A 7,949-nucleotide genomic window follows, 5' to 3' on the forward strand; every position below is an offset into this window, starting at 1 on the left:
AAGAATCAGATAATCGTAACTGTGTGTTGTCTATTACTTCTAAAAAAACACAAAAATTCATTATTTTGTACACATAGGGAATAGATCCGACCTTGAATTTGGGAAATATTATTATTTACAATGTTTATAGCTGCTGCAGTGCGCGCCAAATTTGAAATAAAAGTCAATGTTAAATTTTATGAGATTTTTAAAGCGGAAAATGTTAAGTTTTTTTTTTTTACAATGATAATAAGCAGATACTTATTATATATATGTGTGAGGAATCGGAAATATTAATAATTAAATTAATTATTTTGCTTTTAGTGTTCGGCAAAGATGCAAAAGTAATGCTGCAAAATTTTCGCTTTTCCTCTCATACAATTTCATGCATAGCAATCAGCTTCTGCCCGACTATATTGAAAATTGTGACGTCATAAGGAATTTTGCCATGCAAAAATACATATTTATATATTAACACAATTATATTTTAATCTAATTGTATATATGTATATACATAAATTAATCATCAACAATTTCATTACATGATATCCATAATACTTTTGCTACTATATGTACTATGTACTATTTCGTACTGGCTTGTGCGCGCCTTGCATATAAACGTATACATCCTGTCTCGCTCGCACGTTCGATTTGCCATGCAAATGTAATTATTGAATTAAATGTAATTCCGAAATATCTTCTCTATTTATGGGTCAATCGCTTTGAGATTTGCAGGGTCGTTTAATAGACTTACTTCCCACCTGATGGTTCAGTTAAGGAGTGATATCTTAAAAATTGCGCCTGTAAATCATTTTGTGCGATTTGTGGGCGAAGGGGCGTGGCATCCAAAATTGGAACCAAACTTGACCTGCGTATGGTATCCAGGAACCTAAATAAAAAGTCTCTCTCTTTGAAGTCTCTAGCTCTTATAGTCTCTGAGATCGACGCGTTCAAACAGACGGACAGACGGACGGACAGACAGACGGACAGACAGACAGACGGACAGGGCTAGATCGACTCGGCTGTTGATCCTGATCAAGAAGATATATACTTTATGAGGTCTGCCACGCCTCCACCTGCCTGTTACATACATTCCAAACGCATTATATCCTTTTCCCCCATTTTCAATGGGCTCAGAGTATAAAAAATGAAAGTTGAAAACCTCCACTCAAGATGAAACAGACTTTGTTAATATTATTATACGAGCTCCTATTTTTCATGCCCACTCAAGTCTCAGTTCAAGATCGCGTGCTGCGAGTTTCATTGAAGGCTTACGAAAAGCCCATACGCAGTCAGCTATCGAACAGTTTTTTGACCTCAAACATGCTTTAGATTGTCCTGGAGAATCGCGAAATATTTTATATTTGGCGAGACGATGTCGCATTACCAGCCAACATTTACCGGTACGACTATTGATATAAAACAAATCGATATATCGTGATATCAATTTTTGTAGAGTCTATATATAGATATACATATATGCATAACTCGTTAGCAAAGTCGATTAATAGACCTCAATTATATATTATATTATTACCACATATATCAGTTATTACTATATCACTTATTCACAAAAAATTTGCATATATGTGAATAAAAATACACTGATAAAAAAATTGGTTCTATAATGAAGATTTGGTGTAGAGCTGGAGAAAAATCGACTAAAATATCGATTCATCGATATTTTCGAAATTTTTGAAATCATCGATGATTTTTAAACCATAGACATCGATTTTTGATGGGAGCATTTTATAAGGCGTCATTTCAAAGTGTCATTCATGAGCGCAATTTTATAAGCGTGATTTTAAAAGCGTCAATTCACTGCTCAAAAAGTTTAGCAAAGCTATAGTTTGGTGGTGGTGTTCAGAGATTGTAGAAGTCAAGGACAGACAATAATGAAAATCCTTTAATTTTATTGCCATTTTATACCGAAATCCTTTGGCTAATTGAAATTGAAATTTGAAATGGAGCCAAAAAAAAAATATCGATGTTTAATCATCGATTTTTTTGGCTTAAAAAATTAAATCATCTAATTTGGTGTCAGATCTTATGAATTTTGGTCTAAAAAATGCGTTGAGAACATACAATTCTTATAGTTAGAGAAAACATTTTGATTTTAAGAAGATTTCTGTGAAGTACAATTCAGACAATTTCAGATTAACTGTTTTAGTAATAGTAATTTGGTCTCAAAAAACTCTTATTCAGGGGGGCCACACAAATCGAAACCAACCAAAAATGTTTTAAAATGTATTTAGATTTGAGAGACTTTCGGTTTGTTTCGTTTTCTGTGGAACTCCTGATTGATTTTAGAAGTTGTTTTTTTTTCTGTGTATAGATTTACATGTTAAAATATCAATATCTAGTTTTAATTTAATTTATTAACTTTACTAGGTACGACTTTCGATGGCATTGTGGGTCTAGGCTTCGGACAGATTGCTTGGAGTGACTCGACCCCTTTTCTTGAACTTTTATGTCAGCAGAGTCATTTGAAGCACTGCATTTTTTCTGTTTATCTACGGCACACAACCGGAGAGCTTTACGGTATTCCCGATACTGCACTATGTGCCGCTCTCGAAGCTTGGATACTGGCAGTTGGAGATGTCAGGTGTATTTGTTGGTAACAAGCAAATCGACGGTAAAGTTAATGCCATTTTAGACACGGGTACGTCACTGATTCTGATGCCGCAACGAGTCTTCGACAAGTTACAAGAAGCCATTGGGGCCAAGGTGGATAACAATAGTTATGTGGTAAGCTGTAAGCAAGCAGAGCTACCAGATGTTCAGCTCCATATAGGAGGTGAGAAGTTTGCACTCAGTCCTACAAACTATGTTGTTGAGTTGAAAACTTCAGAGCAAACGATTTGTACAACAGATTTGATCACTTAGGATATGGACTTGCAGATTAATATAAGTTACAGCAAAATAATATATGTATTTTAATATGCTCTTCAAGCAGAGAAAACAAATTTTACACACGGCGTTTATTCGTAACCCAGTTTGGCAAGTCGTTTTAAAAATTTCAAAGCCTCACGAGAAAATATCAGATATATTTTAGGAATTAATGAACTACTAATACCAACTTAATATTATAACGCTTTAGTTACAATCTAAGATCTTGCTACATTTATCGCCTGCTGTTAAGTTGCAAAACCTCTCGATCTTTAGGTTCAAAGGGCATAAGACTTAACATTTCAAAAATACGGGTAGTATTTTTTTATTTCAGTTTAGTGTTTGATATTTTTTTGTGATCCCGAATAAAGGATTAAATATATATGACCTAATTAGAATTAAATTTTTAATGTGTTTTTAGTAGAAAGCATTTTAATTGGATTTAGTTTATAATATGGATTTCTCAGTAAGCGAAAGAATCACACCTAACCTTAAGTATAAAAGCATCGCATTTGAACCGAGAGAGCATCAGTTGTCTTCCAACCAACAGTTAAGTCAAAAAATTTAATTTCAGTAAACCGTTCAACTTAATACAGTTACCAAAAATGGCTGCCACTTCCATCCTGCTACTGATTTGCTTTGTGTATGGTGTAGTAGCCCGTCCTCCCTTATCCTCCTATCTACCACCTGGTGAACTAGTGGTTGGACGCCCGGCTGTTCAAGGCTCGGTTGCACCAGAAGTAATCTCAGGCTCTTCAGCATCCAACTTACCACCAACTAAACGTGTGGTTAGTGGTCGCCCAGCAGTTCAAGCCTCTGGATCTTCTCTTTTGGTTTTAAGAGTACAGCAACCAATTGAATCTGGATCTCCAGCTAGACGTGTTGGTGGCCGTCCAGCTGCCCAAGTCTCTGGACCTGTTGCTTCGAGACCAATTTTACAGCCAGCAATTGCCCCTGGAATTGTTTCTAGGCCAATTTCAACATCCCGGGCTGATGGTTCACGCCCAATCACGAGCAGCCGTAAGAAAAGTAGCTACAAAGTTGGAGCTCCCGCTGCTTCTGGCTCCCGCACTGTTGGCTCTCACGCCCCCTACTAAATGCTCTCAATGAAATTTGTATTTACCTCAATAAATTTCGAAATGCTGACCCCACTACCCAAAAATATAGATACCAATAATCTCTACTTAATTTAATTTCTATAATTTCTTCAATAAAATCTAAAATCCAAAATTGCTTTATAAACACACAATTTAAAATAGTACTAATAAACATGCACATCTAAGAAGCTTTTAACTACTCTGCAGCTGCTTTCACCTCAGCTCACTGTTAAACAGAGAGATTTAAAAATATCTTTTATGCTTAATTTTTACCATTCATAAAAATCAAGGCCAGCTGGAGAATAATTTTGAATTGTAAAATATCTCGGTCAAAGGTCTGATCAACTTCAAACTGTCAAAAAGTGTTTAAAACTGAACCGATTTTTGAAGCGGAATCAATTGCAAACTTCCATAACTTTATCAAAAGTGAGCCGAATTTCAAACGGAATGTCATTTTGATCATGATTTGGCTTCCAAATTCAATCTGCATTCAAATCTAATTAATTTAATTTTAAAAGATATTTTCGGTCTGTTCCGGTCAGTACCGATATCAATGCTAAGGGTTGTCATTTTGATCATGATTTGGCTTCCAAAGTCAATCTGCATTCAAATTTAATTAATTTAATTTAAAAAGATATTTTCGGTCTGTTCCGATCGGTACCGGTATCAATGCTAAGGGCTACCCTTTGAAATTTTGAAAATTTAAAATCTCAAGTTTTCACTTTTAATCAACTCCTTATATCGTAATTAGTATAAAACAACACTTTAAATTTTATTTTTTAATTTTTTTGTAAAAAATCATGTGAAATCGATCAAAAATTATGGCTTGTAAAGTTGTTAAGTTAAAGACTGAACCAACTTCAATCTGTCGTAACTTGATCAAAACTGAACCGATTTTCAAACGAAATGTCGTTTTGATCATGGTTGGCATCTTTTACTTACCAAAACATAATGGATTGAGCACGATTAGGATCATGAGCAAATGCATGTATACCGCCAAAATAGAGTATGCATAGTTTAATGCAGCTCGACTGCAATTATTCTTATTACTTCTTACTTCTTACAATTTCTTTTCATACATTAATGTTATTTATTTTATCGACATTGTGTTAAAAATCTCTTTCAAAGTACATGAAAAGTAATAGAGTTAGTCAGAGTCAGTAGGTCGATATTTATTGAGGTTTTGATGCATCCCGATTCCATTGAGAACATTTAGTAGGGAGCGTGGGAGTCAAGAGTGCGGGGTCCTGAAGCAGCTGGAACTCCAACCTTGTAGCTACTTTGTTGACGGCCGATTGGGATGGGACGTAGTGATCCAGCCACAGAGGGTGAAATTGCCTGAGCTCCAGAGGCAATTGGTCGTTGTACAGATTGTGATGAAACAACAGATCTAGAGGCTTGAACCGCTGGACGGCCAACAACGACACGTTTAGCTGGAGTTGCAGGCGCAATTGGTTGTTGTACACTTGGTGCCAAAACTGTTGGTCCAGGGGCTTGAACAACTGGACGGCCAACAGCCGGGCGTCCACTCACTGCTCCACCAGGCGGCAAATATATGGATGCAGGAGAATGCGCTAAGACTCCAAATACCAAACAACTCAGCATGAGAATTAAAGTAGTTGTCATTTCTTCCTTTTTTGTATTGAAATTAATATTTTGAACAAATGACTTATTTTCTGATCGAGCGACAACTGATGCTGGCTTAAACCAAACTCAGAGATTTTATAGTTTCGAGTCCACAATATTGAATTAAAATAAATATTTAAAATTGTATAGAAACCTTAAGTAAACTTCATTACAAAGGCCATCTGTCAGGTAACACAGTAATAATTTGTTCAAAAAGATTAATCACATTAATTAACTGTAATAATTATCGAGCTACTTTTATATGGAATATATCCAGTTCTTCTTGTCAATCTAGTAACTAGGGATTTTTGACTCTTAATCCCAACAAGTTATAATTTTGAAATTTATGTTATCAGGATCAGCAGACGCGGATTTTTTATATAATTTTTAGTGATCCATTTCAAAAGAATTTTACAGGGGCTATACATCTGTAGCGATTTACCAACAACTTGATTGTTGATTCTGTATAAAAGTTGTTCAAATATCATTTAAGTACTTACAACAGAGTTAATTGAAGTGATACATACTTTGACCTAATGTTTTTGAGTGACAAATTGCCTGATAATACGCAATAATTATTATTAAGTATTAAGATGAAATATAGTCTCTTGACTTAATTTGTGCCCTCGGAACTATAAAATCTCTGGCTTTGGTTTAGGCCAGCATCAGTTGCCTCTCGAGAAGCGAATAAGTCCTTTGTTAAAAATATTATTTTCAATACAAAAAAAACAAGAAATGGGGACTACTTTAATTCTCATGCTGAGTTGTTTGGTGTTTGGAGTTATAGCGCATCCGTCCAGTAGCTCAAGCCCCTGGACCTGCAGTTTTGGCACCAAGTGTACAGCGACCCATTGCGCCTGCAACTCCAGCTAAACGTGTAGTTGTTGGCCGTCCAGCGGTTCAAGCCTCTAGACCTGTTGTTTCGTCACAATCTGTACAACGACCAATTGCCTCTGGAGCTCAGGCAATTTCATCCTCTGTGATTGGATCACTACGTCCGATCCCAATCGGACGTCAACAAAGCTGCTACAAGGTTGGAGTTCCAGCTGCTTCAGGACCCCGCACTGTTGACTGCCACGCTCCTTACTAAATGTATCTTCCAATGGAATCTGGATGCATCAAAACCTCAATAAATTTTGGTCGAAAGACCCCTTTCTCCACAGTTCAAGTATATGATTTAATGCAACCATTATAAGTTTAACAAAACGGTCAATTAAAATAATTGAATTAAAATTTGTGTAATTTAGTGACACCTTTGTAAATTAAAAAATTATGCTTATTTTATTAATTGAATTTTAAAATGTTCCCCACATCTGGAGATTCACAAATCAGGTATTTTAGCCAGTGCTAGTAACCAGTAATTCTAAATAATTTGTAATTCAATCGGTAATACGTTTTTAGTACAATAAACGTTGATCTATGTAGTCAGCAACTTTTAAATGCATTTACCACAACAACCATTGCTCAATCGCAGTGATAAAAGTAACAAATATCATTGTGCCAAAATTTGACATTTTTAAGCAATCGAAAAGTGAACGCAGCAAGTCTACATGCAGTGCGTTTGTAAATATCTTGAACATGTCAAGAATGCTTGCAAGGTTGTCTACAGTTGTTGTGGTAACTATTCAGCTGCACCAACTTAATTAAATTGGCTGCAACTCGGTGGCTTTTTTTTGGGTACAATGACTCACTTAATGATTGACCAAATTGAAGGTTCGATAATAATCAATTTTTGCAAAACAAGCTTTCTGTTAGTTTGTGAGATGTTCAGGCTAGCGATAAGAAAGCAAACAGCGATGTGTGTTAATAATTGCAAGCAAGAAATTTAGGAATATTGCTAATGAATTGCTCTACTTTAAAGCAGCGTGTAAATAATACATACCTGCAAACTTACAACAAGTTTAAGCAATCTGAAAAAAAAAACTTGTGGGCCGGTGCTACAGTCGAGCATACTCGACTGTCGGAGACCCCGTACTTCCTATGGCCAAAAAGTTTTTCATACTAAGACTTGATTTTCACCCGATCGGTCCTATGACAGTTATATAATATAGTGGTCCGATTCGAACCAACTTTGGACAGGATATATAAAACCAAGTTTAATGCATATAATATCATTTTGGTTACGATATCTCATAAAACAAAAAAGTTTTTCTTACTAAGACTTAATTTACGCCCGATCGGTCCTATGACAGCTATATGATATAGTCCGATATGGTCCGATTTGAACCAACTTTGGACAGGATATATAAAACCAAGTTATATGCTTATTGCATCAGTTTGGTTACAATATCTCTTAAAAAAAAGTTTTTCATACTAAAACTTGATGTTCGACCGATTGTTCCTATGGGCGCTATATGA

This window comes from Drosophila innubila, assembly GCF_004354385.1.
Source record: "Drosophila innubila isolate TH190305 chromosome 3R unlocalized genomic scaffold, UK_Dinn_1.0 2_E_3R, whole genome shotgun sequence".
NCBI classification, from domain to species: Eukaryota; Metazoa; Arthropoda; class Insecta; order Diptera; family Drosophilidae; genus Drosophila; species Drosophila innubila.